The 12,631-nt window shown below is 40.2% G+C and overlaps 1 pseudogene; it reads right to left on the bottom strand.

The window, feature by feature from the left end:
• Positions 1-10,403: 10,403 nt before the first annotated feature.
• LOC131813609 (serine/threonine-protein kinase 26-like) lies at positions 10,404-11,906 on the bottom strand (annotated as a pseudogene).
• Positions 11,907-12,631: the final 725 nt, after the last annotated feature.

Below are 12,631 nucleotides of genomic sequence, written 5' to 3'. Positions count from 1 at the left end.
TATATATATATATATATATATATTCCCCCCCGACCCTGGGCCCCTGGACTTGAAGTTAGCCTATGGTTATCCTTTCATATTTTATTTTATTTTTATTTTTTAAGTAGGCTTCACACCTGATGTGGGGCTTTAACTCATGACCCTGATATCAAAAGTCTCATATCTACTGACTGAACCATCCAGGTGCTCCTACCCTTTTGTATTTTAAATTTTTACCTAATTTAGTGTTTGTTACTCTGCAATTTTCATTCTAGTATTTTCTCTTTGGTAATGTATGCTTATTCCCTAAGTATATTAATTTGTAAACTTGAGATTTGGATTTTTTTTTTTTTATTGTTTGGATCCATATGACTGCCATTTGTAATTTTTCTTCTGTTTTGTTTGTTTTTTGATGCTTTTGCATATTCTCTCAGTTTACTATTGTCTAAAAACTTCATCTGGCATGTTCTATTTTCCTTTTCTGTTATTAGTGTTCAGTGTTTATGGATCCTTGAGAGGCATGGGCCAGGAAAATCCCAGGGGAAGACATAATGCATGTGCTCAGTAGGACTTGCTGAAAATGATTCCACATTAACAGGACAGTTTTAAAAAGAGTTACCACCTCCTTATGTGATTTCACTCCCTTAGCCCTGTTGTCAAGGAAACATATCAAGACTTACTTATCACTTTTATGATTTTTGGTCAATTCTTAGTACATATGTAACAGTGTCAAAATCTCCCACTTCAAGGTCAGCTTCCTCAATATATTTGGAAAAGAAGTATTTATCATGTATTTGTCAGGGAGTTGTCTACTTGGCAGCTGATTCTTTGAATTGCAAGTACTCTGCAGTCAACCCCACTCTGCTGTTGGTTGCTCCCTGGATTTCTGGGACTGTGTCCAGCTCAGTGTAGTGTGGCCAACACCTTACTCTCATACCCACTAAACTATAAGCTCTGGGAGGGTAGGGCTGAGTTCCTGTTTTCAGATCATCAAATTCTAGGTATTCAGCATGATGTCTGTCCATAGTAGTTTGTCCGTGATATGTTTTGGGTGGATGAGTTTTTAACTGTTGGCTGTTTGTAAAGCACAATGATGCTAAGTGCGGGGATCCCATGGCAATTATGAAGCCCCTGCTTCTTAGAGACTATAGTTTCACAAAGAATATAAAGTACTGAATAGGCAATTCAAATGGAATATGATAAGTGATGTGCCAAGTTGGTGAGACTGAAGGAAAATGAAGTAAAGGAAGACACTGGTGAGGGCTAAAGTAAGGATCTAAGGTTTGTAGCGGGGTAGGGAAACCCTGAAGATAGAGTATGATAATGGGAGGGGGGTGTATTGTTTGAAGGAAGCTCTGAGTGGAAGAATTGGGATAATTTAAGTGGTGCTCAGAGACTGGGGTGTTCGGCTCATTTTTTTTTTTTTTTTTTTAAGGTACAGAAGTACCAAGTAAACTCATGATGTATTATGTCAAAGAATGGCCAGATGGAGAAGATTGCTATCTGGGAATAGGTCAAAGAATTGAGAGGTCAGAGGCTGGGATGGCTCATTGACATGTGGTATTATTTACAGTATCAAAGTCTACTTTAAAAATTCAACCAAAGACCTCAAACTCTTCTTCCTCTAGGACACAGATGACCTCTGTTGAGTGATCTAGGTGTACCCCATGTGACCCTGTCATGTCTCAGCACCTGTCACACTGATTGGTCATTGCCCTTTTATATGTAATTGAAATCCAGAACTACACTGTATCTCTGGCTGTAGCAGAGGACAACATACATTAAAAGACTTCATAAATATTTTTCAATGAAAACATGAATGAAGAATTCAGTTATTGCAAGTAGGTTTGGTTTCACATTTATCTTGGTGAAGGGACTCTACACCAGAATCCTTTTTTTCTCTCCTCTAGTTCTGGACTTGGCTTCCTTTGTTTTGGCCCTATTCTTAGAACACATCTCTCTCTTTGTTCTAGAGAACTGGAATAAGATTTCATATTTCTCAGTCCATTGTCTCCACAGTTGGGCGCATGCACTGACTCTACAGCATGTAAAATGTTATCTAAAGCATATGGGCTGAGAGGAGGGAAGGCATGGTTACTTGGAGGGAAATCAAGGCATGTATAAATGTAGATATAGATATATCTCAAAAGAAGAGCAATTGGGATCTGGGCACAAGCAACAATAGATAGACAATAACAGTTATTTTTGCTCTGACACCAGCAACTTCAAGAACCACAGAAGTTGAAACTTGTTTGCTCTTCAGGTCACAGAGTCCTCACCTAAATGTTTTTGAATGAAGGTCATCTGCCTGTATTCCTGATGAGATGTTCACTTTGACTTCTTGGATTCTCAAGGCAGCTGAACTGCAGAGTGTGGAGGTTGCTGATTGTGGGTCACACTCCACACATTCCAGGAGCCCTTTTGAGCCTTGTAGACAGGAGCCCAATGGTTGCCATAGACATATTTCTTCTGGGGAGTCCCTTTGACATATAATGATGGGGAGTTGACTGTGACTTTCATCTGAAGTTAGAGCCACAAGGCTTCCAGTAAAGAGCCTCACTGCTGAAAACAACTCCTGTCTTGGAGGAAAGAGGAAGATAAAGGCATAAGGAGTTGGGGAGGACTTTGTGTGTGAGAGTTAAACTGAGAATCACCGGTAGTTATAAATGAAGATGAAGATCTATAACAGATTTCAAGATGACAGCAAAAAGAGAGGCATTGATGGTCAGTGTTACATCTTGCAAGCCAGAGACTAAATCTGTTCATGTCATTTAGCCATGCATGGTGATCTAATAATCAGAATTTTTTTTAAATAAAATACAAAGGGTCTCAGTAGCAGGAAAAGTAACAAAATCCATTTTAGAAGAACTTAAACTAATATCGAGAAGGGAAAAACACGGAGAAATAGACAAGTTATTATATGGAATAGACATGTGAACATTATCTTAATCTGCTGGCCAGTATTCCCCAGGCTTTGGGCCATTTTAATTCCCTTCCAATTTACAAATTACTTTAACATTTCTAAGGGACACAGATGTGTCTTAAATTGATAAGCGGAGTGTCAAGCATCACTTCCAGTAACAGGAAAAGAATCCACAGTCTTTAATTTTTACGTCTAATTGACTTCAGTTGAGGTGTAGTCAAAAGTATATTTTTTCTTAATTTGACACCTTCCATTTAAGAGGTCTTATTTTATACGTATCAGAGTCACAGGTGTGAAATTAGTCACTGGGAAGGCTAACTGTTCCAGATTCTTTTGACCTTATGGCTGGAAGGAATTTAATTGTAACCTCATAAAAAGAAAGGAATTCTGGCCACTAGGGAAGATGATTACATGGTCATTGACAATGTGAACTTGAATGGCTACATTAGCTGTTTAATTATAATGAATCAAGAAGAAACGTTCAAGGTTGGAAAGGAGGCACTTGATAGGGGATAATGACAGGTACTTATGCAAATGGTATCAACACTGACAGAATGAAGAGGCTGGAGCTAGAAGGGAGATGTGCAATACCTACCAAAGATTCAGCATCTGTCATTAAAACTCCCGTGTAAAGTGACACAATTCTATTCATTAAATCTCAAGGTGGAGATTTTTTTTGTTAGGTTTGTACTTCTGTTGTCTTTTCCTGAATTTTTTGTGCCAATTTAGTATGAATTTCCATAAATGTGAATGGAAGGAGAAGGAAGAAAACAGCTGAGACCAATGTGTCAAAACATCCAGGAACGAAATATTCTATAGGGGTTCTTGTTCATTTAAAAAAAAAAATCATTTTTGTTTGCTATTTAATTTAATTCCCGGTTCTGGCTTCAACAACTATCATCTCAAATCACCCAGGACCATTCTTAATGCATAGAATACATTTATTCAGATTTGATAAATAAATCAATGGTTGAATGAATGGATGATTATGGGGACATGATGTTGTAAAGGAGAAATGAAAGAAACTAAAAACTGACCAGAGGTTAACAGCTTCAATAGTAGATCTCAACTGTGAAACCAAACAAAGAAAACCTAATTTAAAATGGAGTTGGGCAGTCAGAAGGGGGAAGCACTCACAGACCTACCATTGGTTGGAGCTATTTGCAGATCCCAACAGGAAAAACCCTACTCTACTACCCCAGCAGGAGGAAGATTTTCTCCTTGCCCAGCAGCAGCCCAACCAATGAGAGACTGTCACAAATCACCCAATGAAAAGACACTATGTTTCCAACTCCCAAGTTACTCCAAGGGACTTTTTGTTTGTTACAGCCCTTCCTAACTCTCCCCTTTCCTCTGTAAAGGAGGGTTCCTCTCCTTTGTTTTTTGGGCTTGCCTATGGTTCACCATAGTTTTCTTGTTCTGAATTGCAATTCCTCTGCTATTCAGGAATAAACCCATTTTGCTGTTAAAATAACTGGCTGTTTTATTTTCAAGGTTGACACAATTTCTATACCTTTTACAACACTGAAAATAAATGTATTTCTTCGAATTCTTTAAAGAAACTCTGTTAAGAACACTTATGAGATAATCATCTTTAGTCAGAGATTATTAATTAAGGATATATAAACAGCTTGTATCACTTACAGGCAAAGTGCTGCAATTTGTCAGAGTAATGAAACTGCTTCCTGCTTAGAGAAAACCAGGAAGTTCTCATTTAAGCTTTTTCTTCTCAACAACAAGCACAAGAACATCAAAAAGCCCCCATAGAAAATATGTTTCTTAGGATGTAAAATCATCATTTTGGAGGGTATCTTCATGCGAAAGAACAGTTATTCCTCAGTCCTAGTATTTCCTTCTTTGTGGATAGAACTCCCATTACAATAATCTCCCTCTTCTTCCCTTTTTACTTCTCTTCAGGAAAAGAGACTTGGAAGAAAAAACTGAACCCCCCCTTCTTTTTAAAGCCACTCTGACACTACTCACAAGAATCATATATTATTTTTTCCTCTAGGTCAGCCATTCTTTGGCAGACCAAGGCATCAGGGTTCTCTGGAGACTTGTGAGAATTAGTTATCTAAATGAGCCAAAGATGGCTTCCAAATATTGGCCCCATACGTTTTCTTCTTTACAAAGTATGTGACCACTTAGCACTAGCAATAAACTTAATCTTTTACACATCCAATTGTTTTAAACAGAGTCCTAACAAATGAGCAGATTTTTAGCCAAATGGATCCTGCCTGCTTTGATACCCCATGAAACTGCACAAAACATCTAGTAACCATAGATCAGATAAGATAAACATTAGAGTTATAAAGAAGACTCTAAGATGTTGCTGCCCTTCAGAGCTCTGTGATCGAGATAATCCTCATGGGCAGATGAAAAACATCACCAGACACATGATCCCTGGGTGATGCTTGGTTGGGACCCAAGTCATCTGGTGGCTTGACTTGGAGGACCTGCTTCCAAGATGGCTCTCCCTCATGGCTATTGGCAGGACCTCTCTCAGTCCCTTACCATGTGAGAATCTCTTTAGGGCTACTTGAATAACTTAATGACATGGCAACTGGCTTCCCCCAGAGTGAGAGATCCAAAAGAGAACAAGATAGATGTTGTAGCATCTTTTACAACCCAGCCTCAGAAATCACATTTGCCATTTTCATAGCATTCTATTAGTCATACAGTTCAGCCCTATTCAGTGTGGGAGAGGATTTTATAAGGACATGAGTGCCAGGTGGCAGAGGTGATTGGGGGCCATCTTGGAGGCTGACTACCATAGTCTCTCTAAATCAGAAAGGAAATATTAGAAATGTAAGTTTCCCAAATGTCAATCTAAATAAAGAGGTAAACGGAGATAAAGTAAAACTACCAGAAATTAAGTTTACTTGGGAATAGCAGAGGAATTGCAATTTGGGTAGCCCATGCTATAACAAGCTACAGGTCAAACTGTGGAGGGTTGGGGGTATGCAGTATTTATGGGCAAGGAATGCAAAGAGGAGGAAGTCTGGTCAGAGTCTAAGCAGTAAGTTCATTGGCTTGAAGATGTAGAAAGATTCCTGGCAGATGTCCAGAGATAAGTCTTGGTCTTCTATAAATCAGGCACTCAATGTAAATCAGTCTCTTGGTTCTTTATTTTTTTTAAAGATTTTATTTATTTGAGAGAGAGAGAGAGAGAGCACACATATGTGCATGCACACACACACGAACTGTGGGGGGTCAGAGGGAAAGGGGGAAACAGACTCCCCACTGAGCGGGGAGCCCTGATGCATGGCTCAATGTGAGCTGGAGGCAGGACTCTGGGATCATGACCTGAGCTGAAGGCAGACACTTAACCAACTGAGCCATCCAGGTGCCCCCAGTCACTTGGTTCTTGAATTCTGTTTTTCTGAAGGCACCTGTTTGAGATTCTCTATTTTATATCCTCTGATTCCATTTTGGGTTGAAGTCCTTTCACACAAGCATTTATCTATACTCAAAGGTGATATTTTGCTTCTTTTGTGCATGCCCATGTTTCATTTAATTGCCAGCTTGGATGGGGAAAAGTGATGTTATTGACCCTCTCAAAACCCAACATGTAAAAAATTGTAAATCACAGTAATCCCTCTCATGCTTTGCTAATTAACTGCGTTCTATACATCTCTGTCAGGATGCCGCACAGCACCTCAAAATCAAACTCCTGATATACTCCTCTAAACCTGTTTTCTTTTATTTCCTCCTCATTATCAATAACACCACCATCCATCCACCTGCCCGAGTCAGGAATCTGTGAGACTCTTTTATTTTTTTATTTTTAAAGATTTTATTTATTTATTTGACAGACAGAGATCACAAGTAGACAGAGAGGCAGGCAGAGAGGGGGGGAAGCAGGCTTGCCGCTGAGCAGAGAGCCTGATGTGGGGCTCAATCCCAGGACCCTGAGATCATGACCCGAGCTGAAGGCAGACGCTTAACCCACTGAGCCACCCAGGCATCCCCTGTGAGTCTCTTTTAATGCCTGCCTCCTTCATCCCCCAAGGCCTGGTAATCATCAGATCCTGCTGACTTTACCTCCCAAATAGCTCTCGAATAGCCCCACTTCTTTTATTTACCACCACAACGCTTCTCTCTCAACAGCACTGATGTTACAACTACCAGCTGCCTTCCCTAGTCTCCCTGTGGAATAGTTTAGAGGTGGGACAGAGGGGAGGCAGGGAGACCAGCAGGGTTGTATTGTCAATCCTAATGAGAGAAAAAAATCGGTGGTGGTGAAGAAGAGAAGTAAACAAATTTGAATGATTTTTCTAAAGCATTCTCTTCCTTAGACCCCCTAAGTAACTCCCCTTTGTCCTTAAAGTCTCAATTCCAAGTATGCCTGCAAAGTCTTCACGATCTGGTTTGGTGTGTATCACCAGTTTACTCTCTTGTGCACTGTACTCAGCCAGTCTGTACTTCCTTCAGACTCTTGATTGCCTATTTCTATTCACCTCCTTACCCATTTTATTCATTTCCCCCTCCATCTGAAACATCTTTTGTGTCAGCCTATTCACTTGTGAAGCTTTTATGTGTTCTTTGGGGGCTTGGCTTATATGCACCCCTTCTGGGAGGTCTTTTCTGACTCCCACATTTGGGGTAGAAGCTTTTCTGTGGTTTCCCTCACCACTCTATGGTTAACTTATCATAGCGTGGACTGATACTGAAATGATGATTTAAATCTTTCTTCCACTAAATTGCACAACACCTGAGCAGGGACCATGTCTTCAGAACTGTTGTATGGCCAACCCTGTCCCAGATTCAGTGCTTGATATGATTTGTTGAATGAATGCTTTTGTATTTATCAATTAACCTGTCTTTTGCCTGTACTCTCAGTGGAGGATCGTCTCCTTTGATTGATGGCTCGTTATTTCCTTTTACATTTTCCATCCTCCCTTTATCCCTCTTGTCCCTTTAGCTCCACTGCTTTTCCACTTCCTTTCTTCTCTTCCTCCTTTCTGAAATACATATTGAGTACTTGCTGTATTCCAATAAGTGTTCTTGTAAATTCTTTCTGCTATTTCTTCTCACCTTCTGCCCTAGAGTTCTCCTTTTGTTACTTTTCTATTTTTACACCAAGAATGTGGCTGATTTGGGGGACCCCTCTTACCTAGACCTGTCCCTGTACTAAGTATAGCAGGAAACAAGGCTTTGTGTGGAATCAGAGATGTGCAGCCTTTGACCCATGCTGATGCACGAGTCTTGCTTTATTTTTTTTCTTAAGCATATAAACATATCTCAGTGAACGATCTACTAGGTGCCTTCTAGAGGAATGAACTTGTGAGGAAAAGGACACTCAAGCTCTCTGTTGAGTTTCACAGCGTGCCAGTAGATGTGAATGTGACTGTCTCCGACATCACAAATTATGAAGACTTAGGTGACAGTGTTGTGCTGGTAAAGAAACTCTGAAAAATCATCTCTGATTTACAGCATTTGCCAGTTTGTGTGGTATCAGTATTCCTACCGTGGTTGATTTCAAGCTAGCCATATAACATCATTGAATATGGAGTTGGGAAGCGATGGGTAGAACCGACTCTTGCTGACTGGTACCAGCTGGCCCAGCTCATCTGTGTCACTGCTGTGTCAGGGGGCACAGGCTCTGGGAACAGGGTGCTGGGAAGCTGTTATTAGTTTAACCAGCACCTTGTTCTCTTTTCTGAAACTTGCCCTACCCCCTGGCAGTGTTGTCAGCTGGGTTATCCTGATGGGACTGGAAGTGCTCAACTCAACCTGGGCCAAGCAAAGTACTTTCTAACAAACTTAGATTTGGAATTTGGCTGATTTCATGGACAGAGATGTAGATCAGGAGTTACAGTAGCCATTTGCTTTCCACGGACTTAGGATAGAAAAACCCATCTGCAGCAAGACAGAAGCAGCAACAAGATATATGAAGAAGGGAGTGCTGGGTTTCTACATCTCCGCAGTATCTGAGATGAGGAGTACCTCTGTGTATAGATATGAGAGACTGCCCGACCCTCCCTTGCTTTTCTTAAGCTAGCTAGCACCATGTTATTTGAAGATAGAGATGTTAATAGTACAAAGGATCTGGCTAAAACCCAACAGTTATGTCTTTCTTTTCTGTGTTAATCCTTCCCAGTATTTGTTTAGAAATTAAAAACTAAAATAATAAATTTTTGATTATGGGTTTTTTAAAAAAAATGTATATATTTAGTTTTAGACCCCACCAAAACAATGGAGTGTGATTCACCTAGAAACAGTTTACAGGACTAATAATCTAATAATGAATAAGCAATACAATTTCTATCCATGATGCAGCTGTGTTGTAAAGTTTCAAATAATAAAAAAAAAGTTTCAGATAATCAATTTATAAATTTGTGGCTTTTACTTTTAGAAAAACATTTATTTAACCCATAATATGAGTTGATAAATTGTTTCCGGATCTCTATAAATTATAAAATATAATTGAGTTCCAGTTATATAAGAGGTGAACATTTTAACTAAACTATTACTTCAAAATACAATGTGTTAAAAGTAATTGTTACAGTATAGGCACCAATGAAAAGAAATATTTTGGCATAGGACACAACCACAACTTATTCAAGTGTTCATATTATTACAGAAAAAGAGGAGGTAATGGCCTTTTGACAAAAAACTGTGTTCTTTACTTGAAGAACACTTTTCTTCTGATATTTGGCAATTATTCAGATCTTTAAAAATGACTTCTGTACAAAAACAAAACTGTGCTGATCCAAACAAAATATTAACTGTAAAAACTACAACAATAATTCTACAACTATTGAAATGTAGGCCCAGTTCAGGACCTAGGCAGGCATAATATTTATACAGGAATTAAAAAAGAAAAGGTATTACCCATGTAACAGTACCATAACTGAAAATTAACTATATGGTCTAATTTAACTTTGCAGGAGCAGAAATCAGCCTGTACTATGGTTATTTTCATATGAATGAGAAAGTGTTAATTGCAATAGTCTTTCAAAAATGAACACATGATGCTTATGTACTAGATGATTATGAAAAACAAAAATGTACCAATAGTTTATAGGACATTTCATTCCCATGACAAAAATATGCTGGTGTGAGTTATACTCATTCCTGTCAATCAGGTATTTAATTACATGATTTTCAGCTTTGTTTAAGCTCCCCAAATCCAAGCATATAATATGAGATATGAGTTGAGGATTTTAAAAATGAAGCCTGGCTAATTTCCTTAGTATTGTTAAAAACCCCATCCATGGCTAATTAGTATTGCTTTAAATTTCCACCCATGTCAAATAGGGTTAATTGCCTCTTCTAAAAGAGAAGGTTAATACTTCATACCAAGGGGTACCTCTGTTGCCTATAAATATTTCAAACATATGGCTCTCAAATGTGATTGTCACTGAGCTGCCCGGGAGATCATCCGAACTTGGTGAAAAAGTCAATACTTTTCCAGGTCTCGTTTCCAAGAGTTTACGAAAAGCCTCTCTTTTAAAAAGGTATGACTTGTTTCCACCTCCCCCACCAATAGTCACTTTTAGCCTGAAGTAACTGTGGTGGGTTTCTCTGGTTCCGTATGTAATAGAAGCCAATAATAAGTTCCTTCGGGGGATTCATCTACTGAACACTTTCAAAAATTTTCAATTAATTTCTTTACTATTTTATCTGTGATGCCAGGACAGGCTGCTTCTGCCACAGCAGTACTGTTCTCTAGTTCTTCAATTGCTTGATTCCTGCTAGTGTTATCCTCAACCCACTTTTCAAGTTGAGCAAACGAAGGTGTGATTATCATAGACAAACAGCTCAGGGTTTGCACAAGATTTTGTTCTGCCCCATTCTGTGGTTTCTTTGGATTGGGCTTTCTTTCACACGATGGTAAAGCTCCATTTAGGAGGAGTATTATTTTCTCTGCTGGTGGATTCCAAACCAGAGCCCCCAGAATCAATTTCATCATCACTGTCCTGTTCTGCCTTCCATCTCTTAAATTGAGCTATCAGTTTGGTCAGATAAGAAGTCTTCATTGAGGCGTGCCTGGGGGAGGGCTCAGTCATTAAGTGCCTGCTTTCGACTCAGGTCATGATCTCAAGGTCCTGGGATAGAGACCCCCTTTGGTCTCCCTGCTCAGCGGGGAGCCTGCTTCTCCCTCACCCTGCTCCTGCTCTCCCTCACTATCTCTGTTGCTGTCTCCATCTCTCTCTGTCAAATAAGTAAATAAAAATCTTTAAAAAAGAATCTTCTTTGAATTTTTCCACAATGAATTTATGTTTCAAGAAATTCTTGAGCTGCAGGACGAAATGATGGATCTTTGTTCAGGCAAGCGTCAGTAAACTCCTTGAAGGACTTAGTAAAGTCTCCAACAAGAGTTGGAGGACCGTTTTTTGGAATAAGATACAGAACTCTCATTGAATGCATTTCAGAGTTAGGTGGCCCTCCCTTGGCTATTTCAATAGCAGTAATTCCCAATGACCAAATGTCAGCTTTTGAGTCATCAGCCCCCTGTTGGCTCCCCTTCAGGAGCCATCCAAAATTGTGTTCCAGCAAGAGTAGTCTTTTAAATACGTGTATCTCTCAGCTGGCCAGTAACTCCAAAGTCAGCAAGTTTATCATCTCCTTGTTCTGACAGCAAGATGTTGGCGGTTTTTGTGTCTCGGTGAATTTTCTTCTTTGAACGCAGATTTCCTTTAGCATGATATGGCAATCTGGAACTCCTGAAATGGACCCAGTGCTGAACAACCACCGCCCAGGTATTTCATTAGTTTCCATAAGTTTGAACGCTTTAAATATGATCCACAGTATTTTGTTACACATGAGCTATCACACTGACTCAAGTTACTTCCTGCTGAATGTCTTCAGTTTGATCTTCGGGTTCCTCAAGGTCTATGGTTTTAATAGCAACCACTTGCTGGGTACAGTTATCAAATCCTTTGAAAACTTCTCCAAAGGAGGCTTTCCCAGTGTGTTCTAAGGTGAGAAGTGCTTCTGGATCGGCTGTATTATTCTACATCCTGGGACCTTGGACAGGCACGGGCAAGCGGGCCATGAAGGCGACTGCAGCTGCGCATTGCTCCTGTGGTGTCCCGGGCTCAGACTGCTCTTCCTGGGGGTTTGGTGGGGGCGGGGCGGTTGGGGAGCAGTAGCTCAGCGGCCCTCTCAGACTTTTCCACCAGAGAACACAGAAGTGGGGTGGTTGTTCCCGGTAGGGCTGTCTGGGACTCAGTCTATTGGCTGTGGCTGCTGCTCCTGCTGCAGGTGGGGCGCTGTGTGTGACTGTGGCCCTGAACTGGGCTCCACAGATGCCATGCCTCTGTGCCTCCCTGCTGTGTAATTAGAGGTTTAAAGGAAAGAACGTTTTTTGTTTTGTTTTTAAGATTTCATTTATTTATTTATTTGACAGACAGAGATCACAAGTAGGCAGAGAGAGAGAAGGAAGCAGGCTCCCTGCTGAGCAGAGAACCAGATGCAGGACTCGATCCCAGGACCCTGAGATCATGACCTGAGCCGAAGGCAGAAGCTTTAACCCACTGAGCCACCCAGGTACTCCGAAAGAATGGTTTTTATATCAAAGATGTTCTCTTTCACTATACCAACTTCCAATAGGCTAGTGGTTTTCCAAGCATCTTTCCTGGAATCCTGGCACCATCTCAACTGCATCGGGAATGGAAGGACACATACAGTGGGCAGAGGTCCAGGCTCCAATCATAACATCCATCAGAGAAGCTCTGGGCTTATCTGTTTCTAATTTTTTGTTTTGTTTTGTTTCATGTA

This window comes from Mustela lutreola, chromosome 13 (assembly GCF_030435805.1).
Source record: "Mustela lutreola isolate mMusLut2 chromosome 13, mMusLut2.pri, whole genome shotgun sequence".
NCBI classification, from domain to species: domain Eukaryota; kingdom Metazoa; phylum Chordata; class Mammalia; order Carnivora; family Mustelidae; genus Mustela; species Mustela lutreola.
Note: the sequence above shows the minus strand (reverse complement) of the source record. Positions and strands in the feature narration are given on the sequence as shown.